Here is a 13,498-nt window from a genome sequence, read left to right on the forward strand (position 1 = left end):
CAGGCCCGGAGGCAGAGGCTGGGCGGACGGATTTCCTCAGGGAGCAGGTATTCCCGTGGCTGCTGTGACGGAACCACCACAGGCAGTGGCTTAATGCGCGCCAGGCTTACTACCCCTCCGCTCTGGAGGCCAGCAGTCTCATGGGACTTACTGGCTAAAACTGAGGTGTCCGCCTGTGTTGGAAGCTCTGGGGAGCCGCCCCTTTCCTTTCCTTTCCCGGCTTCTTGGCGGCAGCTCCAAGTCCTCAGCTTGGGCTCCCCTCCGCCTTCCAACAGCACCCCTCTGGGCCCCCCGTCCTCACACCTTTGCAGTCACAGCTCGCCCGGGCTCCCACCTGTAAGCACCCTTGCGATTGATCATACAGGGCTCCCCAGATAATTCAAGGAAACCCCCTGCCTCCTCAAGGTCCCTGATTTAACACAGCACCTGCTCACAACGGGGCTGTGGAGCTCTCTGAACGTCCCATGGTGCTTGTGAATTCATCCAGATCGAGGAACATTGTTTGTGCAAAACACATGCCAACTTCAAAGACTTCATATATAAAAAGTGTAAAATGTTTCATCATAATTTTATACTGGTTACATGTTGACATAATATATCGGATAGATTGAGTTAAATAAAATCTATTAAGATTAATTTCACCTGTTTCTTTTTTAACTGCTGGAGTTAATTTTATTAGAGCGGTTTCAGGTTCAGAGCAAAGCTGAGAGGAGGTCCAGAGCTTGCCCATCCCCCTGCCCCACAGGTGCATGCCTTCCTCGGCCACCCGCACCCCCACCAGGGTGGGACGTCTGTCACCATCAGCGACCCAGGGTTGTCCCGTCATCGTCCCCAGAGCCCACGGCTCACATGGTAGCCAATCTGGGTGCTGTGCGTCCCGTGGCTTGGACCCGTGCATCGTGCCAGGTGTGCGCCGTGACCGCGGCACACAGAGCAGCCTCCCGGCCCTAGGAGGCCTCCGTGCTGGGCCTGTTCGTCTCCCCCCAGCCATGGCGACCACTGATCCTTCACGGCCTCCACAGCTCCGCCTTGTCCAGAATGTCCTGCGTGGGAAGCACGCGGTGTGTGGCCTTCAGGCTGGCGGCCTCACTTTGTGATAAGGTTCCTCCAGGCCTTTCCGTGTCACCTGTTCCCTTCCACTTTTTAATGAGCATCTGAAACTCCACACGTGGCTGGCATTTTATTTCTAATGGACTCCATGGTCTGGGCACAGGCTGAGGGTGGCCTCGGAAGGGGGAACCAGGGTCCTGAGGGGACAGGTCTATGTCCCCCTCCAGAAAGCACAATCTTAGAGACCAGCTTCGTGACTGCAGGAAGAGTTAGCCGGCGCCGGGGCCCAAGCATGGGCCCTAGGAGCTTGTCCCTGCTGCTATTCCAGGACTGCTGTAACTGGTGGCAATACAGGTGATGGGGCACGTGGGGGGCAGGTGGGGGGCAGGACTCTCACCGAGATGTGGAATCAGCACCACGTGGAGATGCATGAGGTGCCAGGTTAGGGAGGAGATGGCAGCTAAACCCAGGTGGCACAGAAGGTGGAGCCATACTGCTCAGGGGGTGTGTGGCCTGGGGGAGGCGAGGGGCTGGGCTGGCGGGGGACAGCCCTCAGGGAAGCACGCTCGCCCGACACCCCCAAGCCTGTGGGTCAGGGCTCAAGGACCAACCAGGGCTGGAGCAGGGCTGGGGGAGCCGAGTGGCCCTGTGGGGTCACAGGCACTGCGAGCTGGGCGGGCTCAGAGCCAGGGCCCGGGTCAGGCGTCTGGGCCCACGCCCCAGCCTGCAGCTGGTTTGCTGAGCTCCCAGGAAGCCCCCTCAGGGTTCGCCATCAGTCCCCCACTCTGAGACATCAGAGGGTTGGAATCAGGGGTCCCTGAGGCCCCTGTGAGCAGAAAAGGCTGTGGTCACATGCCCTTAACCTGCAGCCACCCCTCAAGTTTCCCTGCCCATTGGCCGGCCCCCCAACATCCCTTCTGAGGGGGGCTGTGGGGCTCCTGTTCCCCCGAGGCAGGTGCTCTGGGAAATCTTCTGCCCAGACCTTGATTTTCCGGTAAGCGACTCAAGTGTCCTCACTTCACCTCATGATTTCCTCAGGACACAAGTTTCTCAAATTCAAGTAAATGACCAAGGCTAGCAGGATGTTGTCTGCATCGTGAAGATTTATTCTGAGGAACGGAAGCAGAAGACGGCTGTGGTGCTGTATGGTGTCCGCCTCTTGTGGTGCGTCCAAGGAAGTGCCTGGAGGCTCCCCCACTCCTCCCACGCCTGGCTGCAAGCGGGGTGGCTGGGGCCGTCAGGAGGCCCCGAGAGGATGGGCTTGTCTCCTCCCCGGGAGGAGGGTCATCTGTGCTGGGTGCTCACCAAGCTGGAGACCCTGGGAGAAGGGCCGTCCCTCGGATTGTGGTCACAGCACCTGTGCTGGTGGCCAGTGGGACTCAAGGGTCCGAACCGAGTCCAGCAGAGGGCGCTCCTGGCCTGGGACTGTGGGCACAGGTGCTGAGGGAGAGAGGTGGGTGTACTGACCCCCAAATATTCACACGATGAGCCTTTTCTCCACCCTCGCATGGCCTCCCTGTGTGTCCCTGTGTCCACATTTCCCTCTTGTAAGGGCACCCATCATGGGACGCAGGGCCCACCCTAAGTCCTGAATGATTTCAGCAAACACCCTATATCCAACCAAATAAGGCTTCGTTCTGAGGTTCTAGGTGGACATGGATTTGGGGGGTGCATCTACCAACCCCCTGCAGGCCGTTGCGTTTATTAAACACCTACGGTATACAAGGGTGAGCCTGCATCAGATGCCTTACATCCTGAATCTGGTTTAAATCTCCCCACATTCCTGGGTACGCATCCTAGCTCCTATTTGCCAATGAAGAAATGGAGACACAGAGCCCACGGCTGGTCAGTGTACAGCAGGGAGGCAAAGCCCCCTTCTGCCACCCCTCCCCTAACTGGGCCCCAGAAAGAATGGGATGTGTGGGCAGGATTCAGGGGCACGGGCTTGGGGGCAAAGTTCCTTCAGAGATCAGGGCAGCACAATGGGGACCGAGGCGCCACAGGGCCCTGGTGATGGGGCAGGCTGTCGGCGTTCCCGATCAGCCCCCCAGCGTCGGCCGTCCATCTACCAGGGGCCAGCTCGGTGCCGGGTGCCAGGAAGTGGCCTGGGGCTGACTCGATACGCAGTCTAAGAACTGCCAGAGGAGAAGGTCAGCAGAAGACAGCCTGAGCGGTGACCTCGGGGTGGGCTGAGCAGAGGGAGGGAAGGCCTGCTCCAACCTGGCCAGTCGGGTCCCCTCCTCCTTTACCGCTCGGCTACGGTCCACTCAGGGCTTTACTCCCCTGAGCAAGTCTGGGAGACACAGGGTGATGTGCCTCGGTGTCCAGCTGGTCAGCAGGGGGCAGGCCACAACCCAGGGCCCTCTGGCCAACTCTGAACCCAGTGTGCCTCTTCTCCCTGAAGTGTGTGCATGCGGATCACGGAGCTGCAGTGAGGACAGTGGTCCCCGAGACCACACGGGCATCCACGGGCCAGACACACAGCTGGAGCTCAGGGAGTGCTCCCAGGACAGCTGCGGAGGTGCTCAGAGAGGTGGGCAGGCTTCTCGGGCAACAGCCTCCCAGGGAAATGGCAAGGACTGGACTGGCTTCTGTCTGGGCAGTGGGCCTGGCCACACACCCGTCCCTTAGCTGTCCCTGGGAGCCCTGAACCTGCGCACTAGGGACAGACGCCCCTCTCCTCTGCGGACAGGATCCGAAGTGGTGGGCTGAGTGTCCAGAGGAAGGACCAGAGGGGTCGGGGAGTGAGGCACACTGACCCCTCTGGGTGACCTTCCTCGGCGCTCTGTATCCTCACCGCTTCCAAGTTCTTCTAGCTGCATGGCATCTGGCGACTCAGAGAGTGATCATTCCAAGCCACATTTATTCAAATTAAAAATAAAAGCCAGGCTCTATAAACAGGCAAATAGAAACATGGAAGGCAAGCACAGTTGGAAAATCACTCTTTGCAAATCGGCTGCTTAATTGCTGAGTGTTTATACATCGTCACTTTTTTAAAAAATGATTTAATTAAACCATTTTCATAGTCTATAATTATTTTATTGGCAGGGAGACATGCTCAGCTCTCACCCTGCCCCCTCGTGCAGAGGAGCCCCCTACTTCCGCCCGGCTCCTACTGGCTGGCTTGGAAAACCGCCACAGGTGTGAAAGGTGGTGTCCACCCGTGTGGCCCCAGGAAGGACTCTTGCTGTGCAAGGGTCAAACTGAGCGAGCAGGTGAGTCCCGTGCCTGGGCTCATAAAGGATGAAGCTCGGCTGCATCTGACTGGTCCCAAGCTGTGCACCTTCTACTGGCTTCCAGCTCTGTGGGCCACTGTGGTTCTAGATGTTTTATTTCTGGAGGTTTTTAAAGGACACAAGATGGGGCCTTTGCAATGGTTGATTTCCCAACTGGTGGGGTCTTTAGAATTGGATTATAACCACCAGAGCTAAACAAGGCCAGTGTCCCTGGAAGTGCCCCTGGGTGCTGTCTGGGCACAGGCAGAGCTGCGCACCTTGGCTCATGCGGCTCAGCCTCCAGCAGGTGCCCCAGCTTCTACAGCCACTCTACAAGACCTCAGCTGGGCACACTGACCAGGCTGCCGCCAGCCCACACCACAGAGGGAAAAAGCAGGGGCATTAGCCGTAGCAGGCACAGAGCAGGGAGGTGTTGCCTGGAGTGTCCACGGGCTGCAGGCGAGGCCAAGCTGCGCTGGACATGGAGGGCGGCTCACTGAGAAGCACCCCAGGGACCAGCCGGGATGTCACTGTGTCTTCTGTGTTAATCGGGGAAGTTGTATCTGATGGGGGTCTGGAGGGCCAGGCTGGGCTTATGCTCAGGTGAGGGCGAGTCTCTGGGGACCCTGGTGCAGCAGGCGAGCGGACAGACTTGCGGAAGCAGCACTGGGTGCTTTCGATTCTGTCACGAAGGACACACGAGCACCTCAGTGACTGCAACGGGCCAGTCACCTGCCAGGACCAGGCCCTGCCGGAGGCCAGCCCCTCCCTCCTGCTGTCCAGGGTGAAACACACTGATGGGCGTGCCCTCCCAGCAAACCGATCCATTTGGGAGGAGGCCAGGCCCCTCTAAAGCCCAGAGGTGTCATTTCAAATAGAAAATGCCCGAATAGAATAAGACGAATAATATTGCAAATAGACTTGCCACAGACCAGATATTGCAGGTCTGAATGCTCTGCGATTCAGCAGCCGCCTCAGCCATGGAAGAGGGTCGGCCAGGAATCCCAGCAGGAGTGGGGTGGGAGAAGCAGGCCCAGAGGGACCCGGCGTGGCATGCAAGCCTGCCGGGAGCCATGCTACTCAAGCTGTGTAGCAAAGCTCAGGCTGGAGGAAGACCCCCACAAATCAGGGGCCTTCGCAGCCTCCTCCCTCTATTACCCACCTTGATTTTGTTATTTTCCATTATACTATTGGCTTTGTGTTTTCTTGCACTGTTGCCAAAGACTAAGCTAACCTTTGCTAAGCAGCACGGAAAAGATGAGAACATAAACTTCCCAGAAGCTTTTCAGGACGGCGCTCCTGAAGAATGGACCACGCAGGGGCCATATGCGATCTTGGCATAAAGTACCGAAACCTGCTGTTAGTTAGTCAAACATTGACCACCCCATTTCCACTGAGAATGCCCCCCTTGTTTACAATGCTAGTGAAACTAGTGATGGAAAGTTTTCTAGAAATAAGAGTTATGAGAGAATGTTGAATGGAATAACCCTGTTGACAATTAACCATCTCATGTTTTCTTCCTTCTGCTACTTCTATAGTTTGTTTTTCTTCTTTCCTGATTACAGCCCTTTACTAGAATTTGTGCCTCATACGTGAAATTACCAAGTACCATAATTTTCCAGGAAGTAAAAATACCTCAAGACAAGGGCTGGGCCTGGAAGCCACAGAGCATAAATCTGCAAAGAAGTAAAAAGCTAACCTTTTCAAACAATATGGCTTCTCTCTCACTCACCAGCTTTACATTTCCCTGTATGGCCCCGGAAGATGACTGGTTAGCCAGAGACGGGTGAGATTCCTCAAGGGAGGAACAACCTAAGACAGGCACAGTCGCAGGGGGGCCTTCAGGAGAGAAATTGGGGATCAACAGAGGTGAGGCTCAGAACCTCACCCCCTCTGTTTTGAGAGAAATCTTCTGCATCCGTGGATGTTTTGTTGCCCTTGTTCAGCTTGGATTAAGACCTGGTCTGTAGGCACAAACCTGATCATCTACACCTGCCTTCTCACTGTTCTAAATCATGCTTTCTATCTATATCTTGCATCTACCTACTACATCAACATTTTATTCGATTCACATATGAAGTATAAAAATCAAATGAATAATCATACATCATATTTGACTTGATTGTTTATAGTTTAAGGTTTGTAGTTAAAACAGAAACAGTTTCTGTGATATGAATGCCCTTGCATTGCTCACCATGTAAGAACTTGTTTAGTCCCTGCAGTAGTGGAGCCATGGGGACCTGTGTAGCATATGTCAGGGAGATTTTGGTATCCACACAGAAGAAAGAGAAATGTAGATAAGAAGGGGAAATTTAGTTTGCTGCCTACTGTGCCCTATAAAGGGGTATAAGGTGAAGATATCAGTTTATGATTTTAGATTGATTATAAATTTATTAAAGCCTCTAAGAATTTTCTGTGGGAAAGAATCCTAGCTAACTGTGGCACTAGGTGACCTGTATTTCACCCTGAGCTGATGGACTCCATAGTCGCTGCTGCATACTGCACGCTCCTGCGGTCACAGGCACTACTTAGAAACTGCATTGCATAAAAATGTAAAACACAATAGTACATGTTGATAGGAAAAGTTTCAGTCAAGAAACAGAAAAACAATCACCTGTCTAACGCTTGATCAACCATGAATAGATTAGAAAGGAGAAGAAAGAAAAAAGCTTGCCTATACTTATTTACCAACTGCCTATACTAATTAATCATCAGAACAATAAAAAATAATCATATCCTTGTGCAAAATGGTATAAATGAAGCTGTCATCGCCACTTTGTCAAGAGACCACCTCCATCTGACTCCGTGTCCTGTCTCTCCAGGCACCAACTCCGTCTCATCCTTTTGGGCTTCACACCCCCCAGCTGGAGCTGGACTCCAGCACAAGCCATCTCGGACCTGGGCCAGGGTAGGCGGCCCTTGTGACCTGGCACCTACCCTGAGGAACATTTCTGATGTTAATGATCCACACACACTAAAATGTCCTGACATGCCAACATAGCCTCTACCCTTCTTGGAATCATTTAAAAATAACAGAGTGAAAACCACAGAACACAGCCCCGACAATAACAAGGAAAGAAGACGGTACTTCAACCGTCGCGTGTTCCTTTATTTTGCTACACCACTGTCCCCGTGGGAACATATTTACAGTGTTGCAGTTACAATGTGAGGGCAGATTCTATTCTGGTTTTTGCACTAAACCAGGCAGCGTGTCAGCTCGCTGAGTAATAGTCCATCCAGGGCACGTGGTGTTACTGACGGGGCCTCCATTAGGCTGGACTTTGATAGCCTTTCCACAGACACTGAGGGCCTGCGTGCCGTGGGTTTGGGAAACGTGCTTTTTCTATTTATTGCTGTCACAAGAGCCCTTCTACCCTTCCCAACAACATCTTCATTACTTTTAACACATCCTGGATTATTCCCTAGGGTTTAGTCCCAGGAGCAGGCTCCTCAGCATGGCTTATTAAAAGCATTTTCTTAGATGCAGGAAAATGTTGGATGCACTGGAGAGCGTGTCTTTAGGGACACAGTTTGGAAATGGAAGTGTGTGGGCCACTGGCTCAACTATTCAGTTACAATAAGAAAATTTTAATGCAATATTTTAAAAAATGAGGGTGCTCATTTCTTCTTAGGGGGTCCTCACATAAAATGGTATTTTTTATATGCCAATTCCTGGATTACAGAATCTGACACTCTAAATTGATTTTTTTGACTAACTGTTGACCATACCCAGTTTCTGCTAAAGGCAGCCCAAATGATACACTGAGCATTTTTACAGAAGAGGAAAAAATGTGAAGAGATGTCAGCAGACGAGATTGGGGTGCTCTGGGAGGCACCTCTGCTTCAAGGTGTTAAGAGGAATAGCTCCATACAGAGCACAGAAATGAGGTCTTAAGGAGCAAAGACGTATTGACACCGACAACTTCCCATCTCAGTAAACATCGAAGAAGGGATTTAACTTATGAAACTGGGGTTATCAGGTTGAAATTTTTTACAGACAAAAGTTCATGGGGCACAAAGCAAAGGCTGATTCAATGATGTAACCGAATAGTTGAGCCAGTGGCCCACAGACTTCCATTTCCAAACTGTGTCCCTAAGGACACGCTCTCCAGTGCTGGGTTCCTCCGTGCACCTGGCCTCTCATTCCCCAGTGGGAGGCCCCGTGACACCCACTCTGGTTGAGTTGGGAGAACTGGGCTTGCAACATGCCTCCATCCTTCTCTGATCTGGGGCCTGGGAAAGGCCAGCCAGTAACTCTGAGATTTACCTTGTTTGTGATTTCAGCAATGGTGACAAAAATAATCATTGCTATTCTCTGCATGTCACGTTCCTGGCTAAGCGCTTTGCATGTATTATCTTGCTTAACCCTCCCGGACCCCGGAGGGTGAGGGCAAGTACCACCATCCCATCTTCTGGAGGAGGAGACTGAGGCACAGAGAGGCGTGGGGAGCTGACTCTGAACCCCACAGTCTGGCTGTGGGACTAGGCCCCCCATACGTACCCCACTCCTTGCCAGCCGCTGCTTCCCAAACAGCTTGAGAGGAGAGATTTCTCTGATCCACACCCACAATTATGGCAGGTGGGGGGAGCCAGAAACGCCCAGAGAAGGAGGCTGGGGCTCTGCATGCACCTGGAATTTTCCCTCCATGGTTCAGCTGCGGGCAGGAGATGGGCATGTCCCATTCCTTCGGGGGCATGCTGTCTTCCTAGGAAGCACCCCCTCCCCACACGCATGTGTCCCTGGGGCCCTGCCCCCATCACCTGCATATGCACACAGGTATCCCACTGGGGTAATGAGCAACCCCCTGGCCCCCTGCCACATAGCCTGTGTCTTCCAGCTGATAGAACCTGCAGGCGGTGCCAGCCAGCCAGCGGCCCCACGCTCCTCTTCCTTCAACCTACACTAGTCTGCTCTTCCAAGTCGTGTGATTCTCCCTCTGAACAGCCTCCAATGGGTCCCTAGCACCTTCGGAATAAACCCAGAACCCCTAATAGCTGGCCCAGGGGCAGGCCTGGGAGAGCAGACACGGAGGCTGCTGTCAGCTACCCATTTTGCACAGGGCAGAAGCAGGGCCCAGCAAGGAGAGCCTCACTCAAGGCAGAGCCTCCAGAAGGTGGTGACGAGACACAAGTCATCTGCTGAGCCTCCCTGTGCCCCCACGGGGGACCCCTTGCTCCCCTCCTCCATGCCCACAGCTCCCTGGGGCACCTGCTCCACCATGAATGGATTCTGTTTCCTTGACCCACCTGACAGCTCCTTAAAGGCCAGGCTGTGTCTGGCCAGCAACTGGCCCAACACCTGGTAGGAAGTGAGTGCCCGTAAACACTGGCTGAATGGATGCAGGAGTGAATGAATGACACGGTGCTCAGGCACCATTGTGGGTACAGCTGACCCGACACCTCCGGGCCTCCTCATACCCCTCCCCTGAATAGGATACAGGCCCAGGAAAGGGCGGGCACTCGTTCAGCAGCCAGTGGCCCAGGGGTGACTTTGACCAAGGTCTCCTGGCCCCAAGCAATGTATCTTTGTCTAGGTGATGTCAGGCTGTATCAGCGAGACACCTGCAGGACAGAGGTTAGATGGTTCCTCGCTCTGACCTGCGGTCAAGAAAACAAGATGGAACGGAACCCCTCCCACCTTACACGCACCAAAGGCATCTTCGAGATTCATCAGGTAAAGTTTGGAGATTACAAAGAAAGAATAAATAAATAAAGGCTCATGTTGCTGGCCACAGGCACTTGGCAGTAACATCTGCCCACAGGCTCCAGGGTGCTGGCAGGACAGACAGGTATCCGGGCATCCTTCATCCAACTTGCAGAGGACACAGCTCCATGGCCCCCCAGAAGCCCCCTGAGCCCGCCGCCTCCAGCACTCTGGGAGACGGCGCGCGGGGCCCGGGGCTTTGGCTCTGGGAGGTGGGTGGCTCTCTAAGACTGTGCAACGGGGTGGCCCTGCAGAGCAGTCTGGTCACTCCACCGCCCCTCTGGGCCAGCAGGTGGCTGAGCTCTGGGGAGGGCACACCTTCCCCAGCCCATCACCTTCCACGCCTCCGGGGTTAAAGCGTTTTTCCAAGGAGTCTTTAGCTGTGGCCCGTGTCATGCTTAAATGGAGGGGGCATGGTGTCAGGTTCATGCCACTGGCTCAATGACCTTGAGCTCAACTTACTGGAGCTTAGGTGTCCCTTCTGTACAGTGGGGACACACCTTCTACCCAGGGTCGTCACAAGGGTTAAATGAAGTGACCAGCTCGCACCTGCCGGCACCGTGGCCGGCTCAGAGTGCAGCCGGCCTTCCTCCCCGTCCACCTCTGCCCACCCCTTACAGAGGCAGAAGGCATTCAGCACCAAGGGGTTAATGCAGCAGGTCTGGGTCGTCCAAACCTTGCACACTCCAAACGAAGGCTTGACCCTTGATTGGCACCTAGAAGGTCATCTCTAAGCTCTCGAAAGACCCTGCCTGGTAAGAGTTGTTGTTTGCCTGAGACTGTGTGCCAGCCTGATAGTCTAAGCTAACAATGTGATTTGTGGTGGGGGTCTTGGGCCAGCTGGTATCAGCTTTACCTCTGGAGGGGCTGGGGACTAAAGTCAGTTACAAAGTTAACCCCCAAACTTACGCTGGACACTTAAGGCTAGGGTGAGCTTCTCTGGGGGCAATACTTCATATGCGTAGTCATATCATTGCTTAAAGAATGAAGCAGTGGCCGTGTGGCCCAGGAAATGCAGCCTGGGCCCGAGGTCCACCTCAGGGCCTTTGCACATGCTGTTCTCCTTCCCAGACGTCCATGTGGCCTGAGTCCTCATTGCATTCCAGGCTCTGCTCAAATGTCACTTAAATGAGAAGCTGTGCTGGGTGACTCAGGCTGAAATAGCCCTTCCAGGGCTCTCTGCCCCCTACGTCTTGGCTTTGATCCACAGTACATATTGCTGCCTGACATTACACATGCATTTTGTGGATTTATTTTCTGTCTCCCTTCTAGAAGGTCAGTTCCTGGGAGGACAGCGCTGGTGTCAGGTTACTTTCCACCCTGGGAAGCAGCTGCATCTCCTTGCCCTGAAGACCCCATCACAGACACTCTCTTGGGGTTTGTGTCAAGTCTGAGCCAGGGTCAAGTTTCATTTCCCCCCAGGGGATACCGGCTTAGGCCTCCTCCCCCACCCCCTGCCCTGTGCAGCAATCTGGGTCATGGGCCAGGGCCAACAGGTGGGTCCTGGTCTGGGCCCATGCTGGCCCCACAGAGGTGCCACCCCCAGCCCCAGACATCAGCTATAGACTGCTACTGTGGATCTGTCCCCTGGCCGCTACGGCACTGTGAAAGCTGCAAGACCGTGGACCCCACTTCAGTGACCCCCGCCCCAGCCCCAGCAGATAGCTGGTAAAAATGTGCTAAAATGATGGGTGCTCACATGACTTCCATGACAGCAGTAAATGACAGTAAAACTCCGGCAAGCAGCTGCCCACATTCGCACCCCCCTAATGCGCCCTCCCACACGGCCTGCCCCTCACCTCGTCCTGCAGGCACCTGTAATAACTACGTGCATTTAGCTCTGCAGGCAAGGAAACCAAAGCGGGTGGAAATAGGCAGAACACATCTTCAATTCTTAAGAATCCCATTTGAGAGTTAAATAATGACAAGATGCCTTAGAGTGCACGAAAATGATGAGTTAAGCCGTTCTCAGAGAAGCCCCGTCATTCAGCAAGCACACAGAATTGATTTTTCCACCCACGGTCTGAGGAGAGGGGCCCGGTGGGGAAGGAGGACCACAGGACACTGGCTCACACTGGGCTCTGTCTCTGTGGGGGCCCGTGGGGGTCACCGGGGCCGGGGAACCTCATCCCACTGGCAGGAGCTGCCTCCCCCTTCACCTTGTCCCCCTTGGGCCCCCCAGCACCCTGGCGGCATGCCAGACAGCGGTCATGGTCCCCAGCTCTGGCCAGCCACAGAGACCATGTGTCCAGGCTGGGCTGTGAGTGGGCCCCCTAAGCTCCAGGCCACGCGAAGGGAGAACGTGAGTCCATCAGTCCCGGAGCCGAGCTGAAGCCTGTCCTCTCTCCAGGAGAGCTCCTGCCAGCAGAGCCCTCCGTGGCCTTGGCCAGGAGGCTGTGGCTGCAACTCCCACGTGTCCGTGGCAAAAGCATCTTTAAAGAATCACATAACTTATGTTTTACCAAAGTGCTCTTTTGAATTTGACTGTGTAGGACCCCATTTTAGAAACTAGAAAACCGAGGCTCAGAGAGGTTAAGTGACTCGCTTGGAATCCCACAGCAAGCAAACAGAGAGGCACGGGCACCCAGGTCTGCTGCATCCTGCAGCCCATGACCTTCCCTTCCCGCCAGTTACGGTCTGTCAGGGCCTCCTGCGCCCCGGGAGCCGTGCCGCTTGCTTGACCTATGGCCTCCCAGCTCCCTGAAGCCTGGAGGGAGGGGTGGGGATCCACCACAGAAAGGGAGAAATGAGATTCCAGCACCTGCTGTGACCCCCCCAGGTCCCTGAGTGGCAGTGCCTGCAGGACAGGCTCACATGCTGGAAGAGAATCTCTCCACGGGCCAGAGTTCTGGCTTTACAGAGACATGGGGTCCCGCACTTCCAGCGGGGCTCACAGAACAGCCACAGCTGCATGAGCGCTCATCAAGGGTGGGCCTGGTCCCCCAAGTAACATCGAAGAGCCAGGTGGCCATGGCCCGATGGGTCACGGCAAGGGCTGGGGGCAGACTTCCTCACAGGTGCTGCCCTCGGAAAGCCAGGGGGCAGGTTCTAAGGCAGCAGTGAGGATGGGGTCTGGGAGGGCTGAGTTCCAGGGGGAGGTTCCCATGGGCCCGAGCTGTAGACCAGTGAGTGGGCCTTGTGGTTTTCTGGGGCTGTTTTTGGTTGGACACCCCCAGCGCTCTAGGGACATTTCCCATCTGCTTCCCTCAGTGACTGTCTGTCTGTCCAACCACCCATCCACCCTCCCACATCTCACTCCTTCCCTGCCTTCATCCAACACCCACGCCCACTGTACTGGTACCTGCTGTGTGTCTGATCCGATGGGCCTCCAGATGGGGACATGGACGTGCCTTGGACGGCATCTGCCCTCTGGCAGCCCAGGAGGCATTGATGAGTGTTGAGTGGTGGTGGGGCCCTGGAGATGCTCTGCCAGGACCTGCCCCGCCTGCAAGCTGCTCATCTCTGATGCCTGTTTATGCCCCTGTCACATCTCCTAGATGCCAAGCTTGTTACTGGGTTGATTCCGGAG

At 54.7% G+C, this 13,498-nt stretch overlaps 1 protein-coding gene across 2 annotated transcripts in view; it reads right to left on the reverse strand.

Annotated features, from left to right (window-relative positions):
- The window catches only part of SORCS2 (sortilin related VPS10 domain containing receptor 2), a 438,806-nt gene that overhangs the window by 166,660 nt on the left and 258,648 nt on the right, over window positions 1–13,498 (reverse strand). The window lies entirely within an intron of this gene.

The sequence above is a fragment of the Manis javanica genome, chromosome 5, assembly GCF_040802235.1.
Source record: "Manis javanica isolate MJ-LG chromosome 5, MJ_LKY, whole genome shotgun sequence".
In the NCBI taxonomy this organism is placed as follows: domain Eukaryota; kingdom Metazoa; phylum Chordata; class Mammalia; order Pholidota; family Manidae; genus Manis; species Manis javanica.